Source organism: Rhinoderma darwinii, chromosome 1, assembly GCF_050947455.1.
Source record: "Rhinoderma darwinii isolate aRhiDar2 chromosome 1, aRhiDar2.hap1, whole genome shotgun sequence".
Lineage (NCBI taxonomy): Eukaryota > Metazoa > Chordata > Amphibia > Anura > Rhinodermatidae > Rhinoderma > Rhinoderma darwinii.
In genome coordinates, this window is record NC_134687.1 from 376383415 (window position 1) to 376405320 (window position 21906).

Consider the following 21906-nt stretch of genomic DNA (forward strand, 5'->3'; position numbering starts at 1 on the left):
GTGCACAGAACTAAAATGCATTCTTCCCCTAACATATTAAACCCTTTAAGTCTAGGGGTTGGCGTTCTTGGTGAGGATTGAGATCTCATGTAATTACACTAGTCACTGTTCAAAGTATGAAAATGAGATGCACTAAAGCTTCTTAACTCCAGCTGAGATGATGGGACAATGGCCCACACAAATCAACGTATTTGCACCAGTTTTTGGCACAAACTGTGGCAAAACTTCTAGCGAGTTCTATTTCTCTGACTGATATACGAAACCCTAGTCTTGATGATCTTTCCCAGTGTTACTGAAACTTTGATCTGCATGCCATGAGCAGATGTAAAAAAAAGTCTTAATAAATTTAGTGCACTTTACTCTGTTTTAGACTGGTGTAGGAAACTCTAGTCTAAAATCACCCTTTGTGTGAATCAAGCTTAAAGAGGCTCTCACCACATAAGTGCCCTATCTCCTACATAACGTGATTGGCGCTGTAATGTAGATAAAAGCAGTAGTTTTTATTTTGAAAAACGATCATTTTTGAGCAAGTTATGAGCAATTTTAGATTTATGCTAATGACTTTCTTAATGACCAACTGGGCGTGTTTTTACTTTTGACCAACTGGGCGTTGTACACAGTGTGATTGTGCAGTGAAAGAAGCTGAGCAGGAACAATGAGAAGTGTATGACGCTGATTGGTCAGCGTCATACACTTCTCTTTACAACACCCAGTTGGTCAAAAGTAAAAAATACGCCCAGTTGGTCATTAAAGTCATGAGCATAAATCAAAAATTTCTCATAACTTGCTCAAAAATGATCGTTTTCAAAATAAAAACCACTGATCTACATTACAGCGCCATTATGCAGGAGATAGGGCACTTATAATCTGGTGACAGAGCCTCTTTAAAGCTCTCTTTCTAAGGCTGGGTTCACACACCCTATTTACGGACGTAATTCGGGCGTTTTAGCCCCGAATTACGTCCGAAAATACGGCTCCAAAGCGGCAGCAAACATCTGCCCATTCATTTGAATGGGTTTTACGATGTTCTGTGCCGACTGTCAATTTTTTTTACGCGCCGCTGTCAAAAGACAGCGCATAAAAAACACCTGCATCAAAGCAGTGCCTGTCACTACTTGAGACGTAATTGGAGCCGGTTTCCATTGACTCCATGGAAAAACAGCTCCAATTACGTCCGTAATGGATGCAGTGAAAAAGCCCCTGCACATGCCATTACGGCTGAAATTCCAGAGTGGTTTTCTCCAGAAAACAGCTCCGTAATGAAGGCTGCCATGTGAACATACCCTAAGGCTATGTTCACACTGGGTATTTTGCAGAGTTTTTTTTGACGCGGAAACCGCGTCGCAAAACTCAGCAAAAACGGCCCGAAAATGCCTCCCATTGATTTCAATGGGAGGCGTCGGCGTCTTTTTCCTGCGAGCAGTAAAACTGCCTCGAGGGAAAAAGAAGTGACATGCCCTATCTTCGGGAGCTTCCGCCTCTGACCTCCCATTAACTTCAATGGGAGGCAGGAGAAAGCGTATATCTCGCTGTTTTATGCCCGCGGCGCTCAATGGCCGCGGGCAAAAAACGGAGCGAAAATCTGCGTGCAGGGAGAGGAAAATCTGCCTCAAGTTCCAAACGGAATTTTGAGGCAGATATTCCTCCCCCAAAATACTCCGTGTGAACATAGCCATAGGCTGGGTTCCCACAAAGCATAAATGCTGTGGAAATTCCTCAACAGAACTCTGTGCCAAAATTCTGCTTTGTTTACAGTAGCAGCAAAGTGAGATTTAGAAAATCTCATGCCCACGCTGCGGGAAAAACCGCAGTGAAAAATGTTTCAATTTATCTGGTGTGGATTTTAAAGCCATGCATGTCCATTTATGTTGCGGTTTCATTGCTTTTGTGTTGCAGGCTTCAATGGGGATATAAAACCTGCTACAAATAGTCAAGTGTGACTTTTGCAGCAAAAAGCAGAACTCAGAGAAAGGTCTATACTTACCCAGATCTCTCTGCTCCTGTATCCAGCCCAGCCTCCAAGGATGTTTCATCCCATGTGACTGCAGCGCTCACATGGGCTGAAACGTCCTCCCAGGAGGCAGTGCTTCAGGATGTCAAAGGGGAGGCTTCGCCATGGTTACGGCTGGGGTAATTGTGAACATTAATACCGCTTCTTTCCGCAGTGAAAATTTTGCCAGAAAAATTGCACCATAACATGGTGTGGTTTTCCAGAAGGAATGTGCTGTGGGTATTAAGTCGGAGATGATGTGTTACACAGTGTATCTGACCTGTGGGAACCTGGCCTTAAGGCCTGATTTGACACGAGCTTGTGCGTTTTGCGCACGCAAAAAAACGGCATTTTGCGTGCGCAAAAGGCACTTAACAGCTGCGTGTGTCATCAGTGTATGATCCCCGGCTGTGAGATTTTTTTCGCAGCCGCCATCATTTTGACACAGTTTGGATGTTTGTAAACAAAAGCATCCTTTTTGACAGCTGTTGCGCGAATCACGCAGTTCTCACGGAAGTGCTTCCGTGCGGAATGCATGGTTTTCACGCACCCATTGACTTCAATGGGTGCGTGATTCGCACAACGCTGAAATAACGGACATGTCGTGCCTTTCTTCAGCGGACTCACGCTGAGTAAAAATCACGCACATGTCCGCACGGCCCCATAGACTAATATAGGTCCGTGCGACGCGCGTGAAAAGCACGCGCGTTGCACGGACGTGATTCCCGTTGGTCTGAATAAAGCCTAAGGTATAGCAGTAGAAGCTTCCCGTTCTCTACAGCTGCAATAAACCTATTGGGCCAGTACCAGCTGCAAAGACTTGAGCGAGATCCGTATATCACATGTACAAAATGATCTAAAAAGAAAATAAGTACCTTATCATAACTGATTAACCGTTTACTCCTCTTACCCGATTCATTGCCTGAGTCACTCTTTAGACAAAATGGTATAAATGGGAAGTTTCAAAGTGCTTATTCTTTTATGCATTCTAAAAGTAAAAAAAAAAAAATGCAATCGGCCAGGTCAACCAAACACTTTTTTTTTTTTTTTTCCAGTTTAAGTAATTTAACCAGATTTTAGAATGGTTGGTTGAAGGATCTCATTGCTGTAACTGGAAATCGGCCATGGTTTCCTTGTGACTAACAATGCTGCAATGTTATGTAGGTCATGCTTCTAACAAACTGCTTGAGCGTGTAGAACATGTTGGCTAGATCTCAAAATAGATGACTTTAGAAAATTCAGTAGCTATAGCCGATGTCCAGGACGCCCTTAAAATATATTCACACGGGCCAGATTTATTTCAGAAATCACTGCAACTGTCCTACTCATCTGAAAGGAAAACCACGCACATGCTGTAGAAACAACCCCATTCAGAAGAATGAAACAGATTTTCAAACGCTGAATATATGGGCTATGAAATGGCATTATAAACATAGCAGTAATGCAATGGCAAGGCAGCCTCAGACAGTGGCGTAACTACCGCTGTAGCGGCTCCTACGGGGCCAGTGTCGCCCGCCAGCACAGGTCCCCACCATGGCCGGAGGCTCCGCTAGCAGCTGCTATGGCTGCTACAGCACGATGCCACTGAACACTATGGCAGAGCAGGGAGGTATCTCCCCGCTCTGCCATTAAACAAAAGACCTGTATCCCCTATCCACAGGATAGGGGATACATGTGTGATCGCTGGTAGCGATAGGGAGAACAGGGGACCGAAAGTCCCCTGAAGTTCTCCACCACAAACCTCAGACTTACGTGTGACACCCAGGGGAGGGAGGGCTCCAGTCAAAAGTTTGCTATGGGGCCCCCAGTCTTTCCTAGTTATGCCCCTGCTCATAGAGATTGGTCCTTACACTAAATATTACACGTGTACAGCAGTAGACTGACCTCGGTCATGGGGCTAGGACTACAAAATGAGCTCTGGGTAGGTAAGAACTGGCTTTATTCTGCGCTAAATGGGGGGGGGGAGGAGGGAGCCTTGGACAGGTGAGGTGTACACTACCAAGATAAGGAAGTCACCACTCCCCAAATGTATGATGCAAAAAACGTTATTCAGCACCCCTGTTTGTAGGTAAAGCATATTCCTACCTGTGTTCGTTTTGTCAGCCTAGACCCAAGAGTGTTTTTAGAGTATAGGCTGATTGGCCAGCGTCACACTCCTCTGTACAACGCCCAGTTGGTAAAAAGTAAAAACACCCTGAGTTGTCTAACTAATTAGCATAAATCTAGAATTGCTCAAAAATGATTGTTTTTCAAAATAAAAACTGCTGCTGTTATCTACATTACAGCACCGATCAGATTATGTAGGAGATGGGGCATTTATAATCTGATGACAGCCTCTTTAAGAGGTAATGTGTTGACAAATTATAAAAGGTGGAGATTTACTCTAAAATCAGGGCTTTAACTAGATCACTCCTATACTTTTAATTTTCTGCCATTCAGGGGTAGACTACCTGCTTATGTGGTTTGGATTGCTTGAGCATCACATCCGAATGAATGAACATACTTCAGATTTTAGGGTAGAGCACAAAAATCAAACATTGTCCAATTGTGGCGTGTCACGCAGGCAAATTAAAGCATCTCCATTGCCCTTCCAACACTATATTTGACTGTTGGAATGATGAACTACTGTGCTAGGCAACATGTGCATGACAGTGAAAAAAGCCATTTGACTGCTGCTTCTTTTAATGGCAGTCATGCAGCCGGTTTCAGAACAATGTAGTTCAGACTATTCACGTTAACTTTTTAAAATATTTTTATTTAATAGCCAGTAGATACTGGTCATCGAAAAATAAGATATGTCCTATTTTTGGCTGTTCTCATGGCCAGATGGCTCCGAAAGAACTTAATGGATCGGTTTTTAACGGCTGTTTTTCAGGAATCTATTCTTGGAACGGCCATTAAAAAACAAATTATCCTGGCCAAGAGGACTCCTGGGACACAGTGCTTCTTTAAGCCTTGAGCCCAGAGAAGCCCTTGGCGTCACTGCCGGAACGCTCTGGCCGGGGATTTCGGTCTTAGAGCGCCTCACGTCACTGTCACTATATGGACAGTAATGTCAGGGGATCTTCCTGGACTCCCCAGCCAGTGTGTTGCCAGGGAATCTGCTCTAGGAAGAGCCCCTGGCGTCACTATCCATATATGGTCCGTGACATCAGGGGCTCTCTAAAGGCGGAATCCCTAGCCAGAATGTTTCCAGGGATTCTGCGCTGGATGTCTCTATCCCTATATGGATGTTGATGTCTGGATCCTCCTGGAGCGGAATCCCTGGCCAGAGTATTGCCCTCAGCAAAACGCTAGCCGGGAATTCCACTCTTGGAGTCACTGGCGTCACCATCTATATATGGACAGTGCCTTGGATGTTTGTCTAGGTCCTTTGTGAGTTCCTGGATGAGTAGTCAGTCTGCTTTTGGGAAGATTCAGTACTGTTCCAAGTTTTTGCTATTTCGAAATCATGACAATGTAATTTGCTGGTATCACAGAGCCTTAAAATTGGCCGTTCTGATATATAATTTCAAAACTGTTTTTATTTAGGTTGTCTCTATCTTTAAAACTATTAAATGTGACACATAGGCACAAATAGAAAAAAAAAAGTGGCCAGAACAATTTTATCACTTTTGCTACTGGGGTTGCAGGATTCACGAAGAACCATAGTGTAGCAGTCCTGGGCAACGCCGTCTCTAACCAATTTTGCTGTGGAGTGCAACCTGGTTGTTTAAGATTAGGACTGCATGCAGTGTCTCCATAAGAATATATGTATTTGAACCTGAACCATGGATGGAAAGGATCAATTGCTCATTCGTCACGACTGCCAATAAGAATCTGACGATGAGGGAAGGAAGGGTCAGCAACAGATGGGCAGCGGTTCTCCATCTAAGTGGGGAGGTTCCTGCCCATCATTTGTAACTCCGCTCCTGAACTCCATGGACGCATGCTGCTTAGCACAACAGCATCATCACACAGCAGCTCTACTATTCCACTTTTCCCTGTGCACTCCGCACCCAAACTTTTTTGAGGATCCTTAATGTGCCCACCTGGTACTATAGCAGTACTTGTTCCCCATATGCATATCAGCAACACTTCCTACTCTATGTGCAATAGCCCATGCACTGAACTCTAGCTAGCTCTCTGACGTCTTAGTGCCAAACGGCAAGCAAAGATGGTGTTCGGGCTGTTCAGCCCAGCCCCATCCCAAGCAATTTAGAGCCATCAAGCAAGCCAACCATCATTTGCCGGTACCTGCCAAGCAAAGTGAACATACAGTGAAAAATACAAAGCATAGACAACGTGTCTTTTCTCTGGAACACCGCTCATGGGAAGGGATAAACAGCTCACATTAAAGTCACAGTGCACATAATTAACAGATCACATTCTGGCATGCATAAAAATACAGTACCGTGCTAAAGTGTTCACTCTCTTTGTGGTGTTCCCGCTTTGTTACGTTAGAACCCCAAAGTAAAATAGATTTTTAGGGGGTTTATTCCATTTGTCTTACACAAATGTCTATCACTTTGAAGGTGCAAAATATTTTTTATTGAGACAAACAATAATTAAGACAAAAAAAAACAGAACTTTAATGTGCATAAAGGTTCACCCCCTGAAAGTCAATACTTGTGGAGCCATCTTTTGCCACAACTACAGATACAAGTCTCTTGGGGTATGTCTCTATTAGCTTAGGGCCTGTTCACTTCAGCGTTGGCTTTCCGTTGAGGGGTGCCATCTGAGATTTCCGTCGTGGAACCCCACAACGGAAAGTCAAACGGAAGCCTTAGCTTCCGTTTGCATCACCATTGATATCAATGGTGACGAAAACATTGCTAATGGTTTCCGTTTGTCACCGTTCTGGCAGGTTTCCGTTTTTTCAACAGAATCAATCGCGCAGGTCCATTTTGTATCGCTGAGGCCGATTGTAATAATACCTAACTTAAAGTCATCTTGATGTGACATTCCCAAGCTCACACACGCGCCCACACAGATTTATGATTTTACCCGCGCGGTACATTTTGGGTAATGCTAACACTGGCAGTAGCCGATAATGAAGGTGATAGCTTTAACGTTAAATATCTCAGCGGAAAAAAATCCTATCTCAATAGTGTTTGCAGCATAGTTTTTGTATTGAAAAGAACTTTCAAATGAGCCCCCATGCCATTTAAGATTTTGCTGCAAGGGGGTGGGAGGGTGGGTTTTTTTTTGGGGCGTTAACTGGTAGATTTTATGACCTCATTAAATCCCACCAAATTTCGACCCTGTACCTCGAGCCGTTCTAAATCGTGACCGGGCTGTGGTATCCCGCACCGCACCGCACCTATAAAAATTACTATAGTAACTGGGGCCTATGTAATGAAATACCAGGCCCCTGTTACTATAGTAGCGACACATACTCACCCATCTTCCTTCCCGAGCACAGCGGAAGTCCTGACGTCTTCTCGCCTCATGACGTCATGACGCTAGATGGTGTTGGGACATCTGCTGACCCCGGAGCCGAAGAGGATGGTAAATGTAACGTTACGGTCAGCTGGTAGGCTTAGATACAGGGTCTAACACACAGTATCACACATGCACCCTGTATATAAGCCTACCAGATGTTAGACTTAGATACAGGGCCCCAGTAGACAGTTATCTTATAAAGTTTAAGCTTACTGTCTGCTGGAGTCCTGTATCCAAGATTACCTTGTGGATACAGGGTCTAACTGTATCTAAGCATAGCACATGGTATTCTTAGATACATGGCCCATGTGTGATCCTGTCTGATGGGCCCTGATTCTAAGCTTACCACCTAGTAGGCTTAGATACAGGGACCCAGCAGACCGTAATCTTATACAGTATAAGATTACTGTCTGCTGTGGCCCTGTATCTAAGCCTACCTTGTGGTAGGCTTAGATACATGGTCTAACAGACAGTATTACACATGGGCCCTGTATCTAAGCCTACCAGATGTGTTACTAATGTTTTTTTTTCCTGTTTGTGTTTTTTTACAGTTTCGGTCATTGGACTACTTCGATGACGGCTTTTTTTATTTTTAATAAAATGGTTAATGGGGGTTTATATTTCAATAAATATTTTATCTATGTCTTTGTATTTTCTTTTAAACTTTAATACTACCGCTTTAGTAATGGCCGCTGGCTGAATGACAGCGTCCATTACTAAGACGGGGCATAAGGTTAGGCGGTGCAGAGGCTAAAACAATCCCCCATTTTTACCCTAGTACCCACCGCCACCAAGGGGAACCGGGGAGAGCTGGGTATGATCCAGTAACCGATCATCTGTAGTGATGGCCAGGTATTGGGGCGCCCGCAGACTGGTATTATTAGGCTGGGAAAGGTCAAAAACAGTGGCCCTTCTCACCCTGGTGATGCTATGATTGTGAAAATTGGGGGGGGCACGTCATTTTTATTTATTTTAAATTTTGCAAAATAAGTGATTGGAAAAAAACGACAATCCCCCCCCCCCACCCATTTTTCATAACCAGTTAGATATAACATAGCAGCAGCAGCCTAGCATTACCAGGGTGGGAAGGGCGAATGTTTTTGGCCTTTCCCAGCCTAATAACACCATCCTACAGATGATCGGGTGCTGGATCGTAACCAGCTCTTCCCACTGCCAAGGTGGGTATCGGGGTAATAATGGGGGTTAGTGTTAGCCTCTGCACCAGCTAACACTATGCCCCGCCTTAGTACAGGATGTTGTCAATCAGCCAGCAGCTATTAATAAGGCAGTGGTGCTAAAGTTTAAAAAAGTACAAGGACATAAAAAATATATTTTATTGAAATAAAAAAAAAAACACACAACCCTCGTTAAGCATTTTATTGAGAATAAAAAAAGCCGTCATCAAAGAAGTCCTCAAATCCGACGTAGTCCAACAACCGGACCTGTAAAAAAAAACACAAACACACAAAAAAAATTAGTAACATATAAAAAAGCAAAACAATTATACTAAGGCTGGAAGCAAAACAATTATACTAAGGCCGGATTCACACGAGCAGGTGCGTTTTGCACGCGCAAAAAACGTTGCGTTTTGCACGCGTTGCAATTCCATGTGACATCAATGAATGGTGCGTGGCTGCGTGATTTGCACGCATATGCCATCATTATAAAAACGTGGTTTTGCTGTTTAGAAAAAGAAATGAAGGAAGTGCTTTTATTTTGTCCTTCATTTCTTTATCTACTGTTGCGCGAATCACGCGCGAAACACGGAAGTGCTTCCGTGTGCCATGCGCGATTTTCACGCACCCATTGACTTCAATGGGTGCGTGATGTGTGAAAAACGGGCAAGTATAGGACATGTCGTGAGTTTTACGCAGCGGACATACGCTGTGTGAAAATCACGGACTGTCTGAACGGCCCCATTGACTAACAAAGGTCCGTGCGACGCGCGTGATTTTCACACGCGTATCACGGATGTCAAATGCGCTTGTGTATATAAGCCCTTAACTTTCCTGGGTCCAGAGCTGGAGCCGCAATGTCAGCGAGTTGGGCCCTATATCTAATCCTATCATGTGTTATACTGTCTACTGAGCCACTGTATCTAATCCTATCATGTGTGATACTGTCTGCTGAGCCACTGTATCTAATTCTATCCATAGCTATAGGGTCAGAGTGCTACAGATATGCTGTCTTTTATATATATATATATATATATATATAAATATATATATACACACACATACATATACATACACGCATACACAAGTCTGTCATGTGTGATACTGATTGCTGATTGCTGGGGCACTGTATCTAAGTCTATCATGTGTGATACTTTCTGCTGGGTCATGTATCTAAGCCTATCGTGTATAATACTGTCTGCTGAGACAAGGACGGTATGTGGGACTACCTACAGGGAACTGCATGGCACTGTCTACAAGGGGGATGTATGGCCGGGGGAATGTATATTTAACCATACAGGGGGTTGTGACACTATATACATGGGGCTGTGACACTATATACAGGGGGCATTGTGTGGGGAACTCCCTACAGGTGTCTTTGATTAGAGCTCCGAGACATAACTTTGCTTGGGGCACCAGAAGTGGAAAATTTACCTGAAATTTTCATTTCCTGGAGTACGTAGGCAGCACACTTAAGGGTTAAGATACTTCATCTGACCAGATAGAAGAAAAATATTACTCAGCAGTAATCAATTAAACAATAAGGAGGTCCCAGGTAACCTTAAATAGAGCCCAAATTCCTTCAGGAAGCGTAACGTATGCAGCAGTATATATATATAGGGTGGGAAACTTGTGCTGCCTACGGACTCCAGGAAATAGGCAGCACACTTAAGGGAATTAACAAGCAATGACAATATGGGGAGGGGGGGGGGTTTAGTCTTTGGATGCTCCCACTAGTATTTTCCTGCCAATGGCAGAGGCTTCAGAAGAAAACAAGTCGAGCCTATAGAGTTTAATGAAGGTCGAGGAAGAAGACAGATAAGGCTCTTTACAGGACAGAGCTTGCAACTCGCCAACCCGCCTTGCGGAGGTAATAGCTATCAAGAATAAGGTTTTATATGAGAGAAGCTTAAGGTTTATACTATAAAGCGGCTCAAACGGGGCACGCTTGACGTGTTTCAAAACAATGGGCAACTCCCAAGAAGGCAGAGGATTGTGATAGTATGGCCTTAATTTTTTAATTGCTTTCAGAAATTTGGTTATCAGAGGATGGTTGGAGAACCTCCCCTCTGAATTAGCATTAATGGCTGTTAAATTCACTTTTAATGTATTGGTTTTGAGGCCTTTCTGGTATCCCTCTTGCAGAAACTGCAATACTGTGGACATTGTATCTGGTGACCTGTCATTATCCTGACACCATTTTGAAAATATAAGTCATATTCGAGAATATATTTTTGTCATACTTGGTTTCCTGGAGGCTAATAGGGTATTAACTACTTCATCAGAGAAGCCCTTATTTTTTAGAGACTGTCGTTCAGTTTCCATGCCGTGAACTGTAACTTGTCTAACGTGGGATGAAACCAATCCTCCTATAGCAAGAGATCTGGACGTAATGGGAGTATCCAGAAGTTGCCGTTCGAGAGTTTTAAAACCAGCGGAAACCATGCCCTTCTGGGTCAATGAAGAATGATCGCTATGGCCTTCACTTTCTTGTCCCTTATTTTCCGCAATACCCAAGGAATTACAGGGATGGGGCAAAGACATATATGAAGGTCTTCTCTCAACTTAATGATAGACTGTCTATGGCATATGGGTGATCCAACCTGTTGAGGGAGCAGAACTTCCTTAATTTGCTATTCTTTGCGGTCGCCATGACGTCTAAAGATGGTTTGCCCATCTTGCTGGTGATTTGGAGGAAAACTTCCGGATTCAAGCTCCACTCTCCTGGGTGAATCAGTTTCCTGCTCAGCCAATCCGCTTTCAGATTCGTTACTCCTTCAATGTGGACTGCGGAGACTGATCTCAGATTGCGTTCTGCCCAGCGCATGATCTGACTGCATTCCTTTCTCAGGGAATTGCTTCTGGTACCCCCTGCTCGTTTACATCAACACTGTGGGGACGTTGTCCAACTGAATTTGTACATCGTGATGATGGAGTACAGCCTGAAAGTGTAACAGGGCCAGTTTGATCGCCCTGAGCTCCTTCATGTTGGATGAAAGGCAGCTGTCGTGTTTGGATTATTTCTTTTGCACCCATGATGTTCCCACATGTGCACCCCAGTCTGAGCTGGAGGCATCCGTAGTGAGGAGTATCCGATGAACTGGTCTCAGAGATCTGTCTCGATCGAGATGGTAGGGTAACAGCCACCACTGGAGGTCCCGTTTCACATCTGGAGGCAATGATATTAAGGTGTCGAGTGACACTAATCTCTTGTCCCAGCTTTTTAGTATGTTGGATTGCAACATTCGGATGTGAGCCCTTACGCAGGGTACCGCTTCGATAGCCGATGTTAGAAGGCCTAACACTCTCATGGCCTGACAGATAGAGCAGTGACTCAATGAAGTTAGTCGCTGAACACCCTGACGGATAGAACATATCCTGTTGCTGGACAGAGTCAGTGACATTTTCTGTGTGTCTATCATAGGGCCTAAGTAGTTTAACTTGGTGTTAGATGAGACTTCTGGAGGTTTATGATGAAACCGTGCGATCTGAACATGTCTAGAGTGACCTTCAGGTGTTTTATGAGCATGTCTAGAGTGACCTTCAGGTGTTTTATGAGCATGTCTTCTGATGGGGCTCTCACCAGCCAATCGTCCAGGTACGGACATACGAAGATCCCTTTCATGCGTAGTACTGCAGACAGTACCACCGCTACCTTCGTAAACACTCGGGGTGCCGATGCTATCCCAAAGGCTAGACAGGTGAACTGAAGATGTAGGACTTGATGATGAACAAGAACTGCTACCCGAAAAAACTTCCTGTGTTTCTTCTGGACCTGGATATGAAGGTATGCATCTTGCAGATCGATAGTGGCTAGAAAATCTCCTTCCTGGATAATATTTATGACTGATTGTATAGATTCCATTTTGAACTTTTTTTTTTTTTTTTTGGAATGGCAAAGATAGGGGAGTACACTCCCCGACCCCGCTGAAGATACGGGACTTCCTCCACTGCTCCCTTCCTTATGAAGTCCTGAATAAGCCTGAGAACAATATGATTTCTTCCTTTGTTTATACAGAATCTGCTCTTTGGAACGGTATTTAGTTCCAGCGAGTAGCCATTCTGGATGGTGGATCTGACCCAGGCGTCTGTGGACATTTTTAGCCATAGGTGAACAAACTTTCCCAGTCTTCCACCTACTGGACACTCCTCTCTCTTGGCATCATAAGTTAGAATTTTTTAAAGGGTTTTTAATGGCGGCCTCATTGGAGGACGTGGAAAGGAAACCCCTTTTTCATCATTAATTAATTTAAGGATGTCTTCCAGCTGAGGGCTGAAGAGAGAGGAGGGATGGAATGGTAGGGAACAAAAAATATTTTTAGATGGCACGTCCCCTGTCCATTGCTTGATCCAGAGGGTTCTATGCACCATATTAGAGAGAGCCAGGGATCTGGTAGAAAACTTCAAGACATCCAGTGGCTCGTCACACAAAAACTCTGCAGCTGCTTTCATGAGAGGGATATTTTGCAAAATCTTTTCTCTCTGTACACCTTCCTCCAGATCTTGAGAGAGCTGACTAAGCCATGTACGAAGGGCTCTGGCAACCTGGATAGAAGCTGATGCCACTTTACACGCTGCAGCCGACAATGAGTAGGCTTTTTTCTAATATGGAATCAGCACTGCGATCCATTGGATCCTTTAAGAGTGAGGACTCCTCTGAAGGAAACACAGATTCTTTGACAATATGGCGACAGCGAGATCAACTTTGGGAGGATCATCCCAGTTAGAACTAAACTTGGGATCTGTTTTGTAGTTGTGTTTAAACCTTGCCCCTTGATCGATGCATCTCTCCGGCTTATCCCAATCTTTCTGGACCCAGTCTGTATAATCGGAAAATAATAAAGTTGTTCATTTTTAGTTTTATGAGACACATCTTTATCAGTCTCCACAGTCAGTTTGACTGCTTTGAGCAAGTGCGGGACCTTGTCTTTATCTAACAGATAAATATTATCTAAGGGTTCCCCATCAGAGTCCTCTGAATCCAGATCCTTCTCCGATAGATCATATTCGGAAGGGGATTGCGGAGAGGGCGACCGCTTTCTACCTTTAGATTTTTTCGGCATAATCTCCTGAAAGTTATCTGTAAGCTGATCTTTAAACCAGGACAGAAACCCCACGGCCTCAGTATGGAAGGATTGTTCAGGAGGTCTGCAAGATAACCAGAAACTCGGTTCTCAATTCCCTGGCAACGGTTGCTGACAACCTTTACACATATTGTGCTTGGATTTCCTTTTACGTTCCCCTGAGATGTAGGACGTGCCATCTGGGAAAAAAGGCAAGCAATTACAATCTTATCTGTAAGATGTCTTAAGGTAGCAAAAAACCCTTCTTACATTACACAATGAAAGTTTTGGGTACCTTAGTCTCCAGGGTCGAGCAGCTGCACCAGCGCTGTAGCCCCGGATTTGCGGTCCTTTATTGAACCGCCGGGATCCTGCGAGACTTCCATTGTCGTGCATGCGCAGATTGCACCGAAGTCCGGGAGAGTGCACTGCGCCGGAATCCAGCGTACAACTTACCTCGGCGGCGGCCATCTTGGGACACCCGTTTGGAGGTGTATGGGATCCACGTCTAGGAGCCGAGGGACAGGTAAGACCTGTATGCCGCTCCAGACTGGAAGCATGGCTTTTTATTACCTCCAGGTAAGAGTTTCAAAAGCCAGGCCGAGGGACCGAGAAAACCCCCAGTATACAACCCCCCATGCCCTCATGGGTCACAGCTTAGGGACAGAAGAACCTCCTCTGTATAAAGCATTTTGCAATAGGTGTCTTCTGTCTTCAACTATCCATGTTCATATAAGAGAAAAAATATGATTTCTGAAGGGATTTGGGCTCTATTTAAGGTTACCTGAGACCTCCTAATTGTTTAATTGATTATTGCTGAGTAATATGCCTCTTCTATCCGGTCAGAGGAAGTATCTTAACCCTTAAGTGTGCTGCCTTCGGACAATCAGGAAATGCCAAATTTGCTCCTGAGGGTTAGTAAAAGGATACTTACTGCTGGGGCCTGAATCTAAGGCTACGTTCACACGAGCATGACAGATTTACGCGTGTAAATCTGGTGGTGCGCGTAGCATTTTGCATCAGTGTGCTTTGTGTGTGGCATGTGTTTTTCACGCACTTGCAAACACTTTTTTTTATTTTTATTTTTTTTCCACGCATTGATATCAATGGGTCCGTGTGCTGTGCGTTATTTAAATTCACAGCAGACGGACGAGATTCACGCTCCTCTAAATTAGCCCTGAGTCTATCATGTGTGATACTGTCTGCTGAGACAATGCATCAAATTCTATCCAGCGGTGTAGGAGCCTTAGTCTTATAGATATGCTATCTCCAATATATATGTATAAAAAAAAAATTCTGAGGGGGTAAATATATGTCTCGGGGCTTGTGCCCCTGATCTTTTAAGACACTAGCAATGCCCCTGATAAGGTTACATCTTTTTGAAGCATTTGGGACACTAAGCAAACAAATTATAGTGTTTGAGCCATGCAGATGTAAATAAAAGTGGCGGAAATGTGAGAGTCCTCCAATCCAAATGAAGAGAGCATCTTTATAATTTTGTTCAGCTTCTGTTGAAAAGTTGTTAGCCTTTGGGTAAGTTCCGTTAACTGGCAAAAGCATAATAAAAGTTTTATTTTTCCTACATTATTTCCAAAATTCCTGATTTAAATCATGTGTTTTTGTCTCTGATATCAAATATTAATATTAAGAAACTAATGTATCTTATATATATTTTCGAAAGTTTGTTTGTTTGAAGCCTGTTTTTTCATTGGTTTAAAATGGATCACGTCATCAAGGCCACCATACTAACAGGATGTGCCAAGGGGGAAGTTGTCTTTATTCCTCACAGTACCTTCGATTCCAAATGATGTTCCTTTCTAGTTCAAGCGGCAACAGTTCCCAGTACGCCTAGCCTTCGCAATGAAAATTAACAAGGCTCAAGGTCAATCCTTGAAAGTGGCAGGAATACACCTCCAAACTCCCTGTTTTTCCCATGGGCAACTACATGTTGCTTGCTCCAGAGTCGGCACTGGAAAGAATCTCTACATCTTGGCACCGGATCAAAAGACAAAAAACATTGTTTACAAGAAAGCGTTGGAAAAGAAACATGCAGTCCTAAATCAACACGATATAAATCTGTAATGAATATATTGCTTAATTTCATTTCTTTTATGCTTCCAATAAAATTATTTACACTCTCTAGCAATTAAATTCATATCAAGAGGTAGCAATTAAATTCATACTGAGAGGTATTTAGATAGTTAGCTTTTACTCTATCTATACCATAAGTCAACCTAGCGAGCAACGCTGGGTATAAAAGCTAGTTACTCATAAGAAACATTAAGGAAAGTGCTTTATAGGGCAATATGTCTTAGAAAACACAATAAAAATAGCTTTGTTTAGTTTTCTACTCACCTATACATGTTTCACTTAGAGTACAACACTTTAGATTGCTTGAAATTGTTGGACCTGCTGCTTCCGGGCACTTGGCAAGGTGACTGTCAGAAATACAGAAATGGTAATAAAGAAGTGGAGGTGCTACTATGGTACTGCTTCTACCAGATTCCTTTGTTTTAAATGTGTGTATTTTTATTGTGAATGTTCAAATGCAATATTCACTTTATTTTCATATTCAACAACTAATGGACGCGGCTTACACTAAGCCACACCACTACCTTATGCCTCACTCACACACCTCATTTACTTGGTATTAGTACCCTTAAGCTTCTTTATACTGTTACCCTGCCCAACATGCCAGGAATATGGACGTTACAATCACGAGTGAATGCAGCAAGGAAACATTGTTTGGCTAGCTAAGGGAAGGGATCCCCAGGGCACAATGGTGCTTTCTTCCCCTTCTCTCTGCAGGAACACTACATTCCTATAGCTAACGCTGTCCATCTCTTTCCCCTCACTGCCCACATGGTGCTCTCCCCGCCTCTCTCAGGGCGCTCTCCTTATCCTCTTGGCTTTCAGCACAACGTCAGATTAGGTAACTGCTGCAGACACTTTTCCTGCTGAATCACTTCACTGCTGACAATGCTGCTCCCCTGCTAGCAATCGGCCATGCGAGAAGGACATAGGAGGAAAACAAGTTAGTAGTTGGGGAGTGCATTCACCCCCACCTCTCCCTTACATTGGGGCATTTGAGGAGTGAAGTCCTCTACGCCCAAACAAGACAGTTTAAAGTCTTGTAGATAAGCTGGTTTGAGGCCTCTGTTGCTATAGCCAGCACATTGTTTTCACAGGGCTCGACAGGAGGCTGAACACTATTATCTGTTTCTGAAGGACATAACGATTCATTGTCAGCATCTGATGTAACCACCCACCAGTCGTCTACTTCTGAGGACACAATGGGAACCACCAAGATGGCTGGCGGCATTGGTACATCAGCCTTTGGAAAAGTACAAGGAAGCAGCAAATTCCAGTGCAAAGTTCGCCTTGGTCCCTCGTCTTGCTCAGGCACCACTTTCTGTGTTGGATCCAGTTGTCTGACAACCTCATACGGTCCAGGCTCCCACTGCGGTTTCAGTTTTCCCACTCGCTGTATCTTTTTGTTGCGAACCAGCACTCAATTTCCTAAGGCTGGGTTCACACGCACTATTTACAGACGTAATTCAGGCGTTTTACGCCTGTAATTACGGCCGAAAATAGTGCTTGAAAGCGTCGGCAAACATCTGCCCATTCATTTGAATGGGTTTTACGATGTATTGTGCCGACGGTCATTTTTTTTACACGCCGCTGTTAAAAGACGGCGCGTAAAAAAGACGCCCGCGTCAAAGAAGTGCCTGTCACTTCTTGGGACGTAATTGGAGCAGTTTTCCATTAACTTCATAGAAAAACAGCTCCAAAAATGCCTGCACATGCCATTACTTCAGAAATTCAGGAGCTGTTTTCTCCTGAAAACAGCTCCGTAATTTCAGCCGTAACGGACGTGCACGTGTGAACATACCCTAAAAACAACTGCAGCACCAGTTATCTCTTGGAGGAAGCCTCATCAGTCCACTGTAATATTGCCTGGGCCAAGTCCCTCACCATGCGCAGTCTGGCATTCTTTCTGGGCAGCCGGGATGCAGATCTTTAACTACCCACTCTCAGATGAGGCAAAATTTGAGGTCGGCTCTTCCATTTGGATCTTTCGGCTACTAGATCCTTTTCACTCTGCGAGATGGCCACTAAGCCGCTGTATAAGAGGTATGGTTAGTTCTAGCCACTCACAGATGGCTTCTATCTTGGCAGAGTCTTCGCTTAGAATGTGGCCTAGGTAGTGGAACTGACATTGGGCGATTTTGGTACTTGTTTCTTTTAAGTTTTCATCCAAATTGCCCATGGAGGCCCAACACCACACTTAAATGCTGTAGATGTTCTCCAAATGACTCAAACACATCTTCTAGGTACAGTATATAAGAAAAGTTTCAAAGTTCAGATCTCCAATGCATTGTTCTATTAAACGCTAGAAGGTGCTAGGGGTATTCATAAGTACAAACAGCATTCGGTTAAACTCAAACAGTACCATCGGTGTATTAAATGTTGTTTGCTCATGATCACATTTTCCTTCACGGGGACTTGTCAATACCCACTTGTGAAGTTGAGAGCGATTAAATCCTTTTCCCTTTTAATGGCGGTGGGGGACTTTATCACTCTTTGGCCTTATTCACACGAACGTGTCGCACGGACCTATGTTAGTCAATGGGGCCGTTCAGACATTCCGTGATTTTCACGCAGCGTGTACCGCTGCGTAACACACAACATGTCCTATACTTGGGCGTTTTTCGTGCATCACGCACCCATTGAAGTCAATGGGTGCGTGAAAATCACGCACGGCACACGGAAGCACTTCCGTGTGTCGTACGTGATTCGCGCAACAGTAGATAAAGAAATGAAGGAAAAAATAAAACACCTCCTTAATGTCTTTTTCTAAACATCAAAACCGCGTGTCATAAGGATGGCATATACGTGAAAATCACGCAGCCACGCAGCAAACACTGATGACAAACGGAACTGCAACGCGCAAAAAACGCAGCGTTTCTTGCTCACGCAAAACGCACACGTTCGTGTGAATAAGGCCTAAGGAGGGGTTAGGTATGTGACGTGTGCATGCATTTAGCTTTCAGTAAGGGCTTATTCAGACGAACGTGATATACGTCCGTGCAACGCGCGTGATTTTCACGCGCCTCGCATGGACCTATATTAGTCTATGGGGCCGCACAGACAGTCCGTGATTTTTACGCAGCGTGAGTCCGCTGCGTAAAACTCACGACATGTCCGTTCTTTGTGCGTATTTCGGGCATCACGCACCCATTGAAGTCAATGGGTAGGTGAAAACCACGCATTGGAACATGGAAGCACTTCCGTGGGACGCGCGTGATTCGCGCAACAGCAGTGAAAAGTATGAATGAAAACAGAAAAGCACCACGTGCTTTTCTGTTTACAAACATCCAAACGGAGTGTCATAATGATGGCGGCTGCGCGAAAAGCACGCAGCCGCGCATCATATGGTTATGACACACGGAGCTGTTAAGTGCCTTTTCCGCACGCAAAACGCCGTATTTTTTGCGTGTGCAAAACGCACACGCTCGTGTAAATCCGGCCTTACTCACACAGAAACGCAGGGTGTTGTCTTTCTCCCTCACTAGTCAAAATACATAATACTTTACCACTCAATGCTGTTAGAAAAAGTATGCAGTCCATCCTGTTCTTTGTAAAAAAACTTCCAATTTCTCTCCACCGGAAATAGTTGCAATACTAGCAATTAGTCGCAAAACTAGTGTTCCTGGATTTCTAGTTGTTGCATGCACCAAACACACTAGGTGTTAATAATCTAGCAGGCCTAACGCTGCAGCCTTATGTTAAGGCGAAATTCACACAAACGCGCAAAAAAAGCTGAGTTTTTTGCGCGTTGCAGTTCCCTGTGTCATAAGTGTTTGGTGCGTGGCTGCGTGATTTTCACGCATATGCCATCCTTATGACACGCGGTTTTGAGGTTTAGAAAAAGAAATGAAGGAGGTGGTTTTATTTTTCCCTTCATTTCTTGTCCTACTATTGCGCGAATCACGCACCCATTGACTTCAATGTGTGCGTGATGCGCAAAACACGCTCAAGTATAGGACAGACATGTCATGAGTTTTACGCAGCGGACACACGCTGCGTGAAAATCACGGACTGTCTGAACGGCCCCATTGAGTTACATAGGTTCGTGAGACAATCTCGCGCGTATCACGGACGTGAAACACGTTCATGTAAATAAGGCCTTACTGAGATATTACCAGTGCACAGATCTCCCAATGGACTAGTGAATAAAGCCATAATAATCTAATATTGGCACACTTAGGCCGGATTCCCATGAGCGTGTGCGTTTTGCGCGTGCAAAAAATGCGGCGTTTTGTGCACGCAAAAGGCACTTAACAGCTCCGTGTGTCATCACCATATGATGCGCGGCTGCGTGATTTTCGCGCAACCGCCATCATTATGACACTCTGTATGTATGTAAACAGAAAAGCATGTGGTGCTTTTCTGTTTTCATTCATACTTTTGACTGCTGTTGCGCGAATCACGCGCGTCCCACGGAAGTCCGTGTGGTGCGCGTGATTTTCACGCACACATTGACTTCAGTGGGTGCGTGATGCGCGAACAACGCACAAATATAGGGCATGTCGTGAGTTTTACGCAGCGGATCACGGACTGTCTGCGCGGTCCCATAGACTAATATAGGTCCGTGCGAGGCGCGTGAAAATCACGTGCGTTGCACGGACGTATATCACGTTCGTCTGAATAAGCCCTCAAGGAAATTAAAAGGTCAGGGGCATAACTAGAGGGTCAGGAGCCAAATGCCACACTTTTGAACAAGACCCCTGCAGCATTACCCCTCCCAGCATGGATACCACCCCTCAGTATGGACCCCTTCAAGATCTGACTCCTAAATCAAACCTTTAAAATAAATATACAATACTGTGCAAAAGTTTTAGGCAGTTGTGGGAAAGTGCTGCAAGGTGAAAATGCGTACAAAAATAGAAGTGTTAATAGTTGTTTTTTTTAAATCAAATAACAGAACACAAAGTGAATGAACAGAAGAGAAATCTAAATCAAAGCAAGATTTGGTGTGACCACCCTTTTCCTTCAAAACAGCATCAATTCTTCTAGGTACACTTGCAGTCATGGATTTTGTAGGATTATAGTCAGGTGTATGATTAACCAATTATACTAAACAGGTAATAATGATCATTTTCATATGTAGGTTGAAACACAGTCATTAACTGTAACAGAAACAGCTGTGTAGGAGGTTTAAAACTGGGTGAGGAACAGCCAAACTCTGCTACAAAGGTGAGTAAACTCTGCTACAAAGGTGAGGTTGTGGAAAACAGGTTCATCTCACAGGTTCACCATGGCAAGACTGAGCACGGCAACAAGACACAAGGTAGTTATACTGCATCAGCAAGGTGTAAATACTACTTATGAAATAAAAATACCTTTAAAAACCATTTAAATTCAAAATCTATATTTATTTCTAAGGCAATGAAGGAGTTTAATCAGTAAATTTGGGATCCTTCTCTTTGATTTATTTTCAAAGATGAAGTCTGCACTTCTTCAATTATGATTTACTACCTCAACCACATGTTTGTGCCCTCTGGATTTTCTTGATCAATTTGATCAAACTGAGCGCTAAGAACCTCACATTTATAAGTATAATAAATATAGCAGTAATGCAATTTAAAATATAAAGAATTTATATATATATACATATATGTCGAAAATTAGCCTGAAATTTTCATTTCCTGGAGTTCGTAGGCAGCACACTTAAGGGTTAAGATACTTCATCTGACCAGATAGAAGAGACATATTACTCAGCAGTAATCAATTAAACAATTAGGAGGTCCCAGGTAATCTTAAATAGAGCCCAAATCCCTTCAGAAAGCGTAACGTATGCAGCAGTATATATATATTATGCATATAGTATGCAGACCTGGTCTAAGGGGACATGGCATCATTCTGCCCACGATGTGGATGTGGACCTGGTTGAGTGGGCCCGAATATCTAAAGGGGTCTCTAGGCCTTCCAGAGAGTAGCAGTCCCTGATGATTTCTTTGAGCCATCTAGCTAGTGAGGCTTTGCTGGCTTTTTTCCCCTTTTTTGGCCCCTGAAATTGGAGAAACAGCCCTTCGGATTGTCTGAAGGGGGCAGTTATTTCTAGATAAGCAAGTAGGGACCTCTTTACGTCTAAGCATTGTGAATCAATAGGGGTATCAGAGGCTGAGTCTACTAATAGGACCGGCAAAACTATCTCTTGATATAAGTTGGAGCTAGACGGTACTTTTGG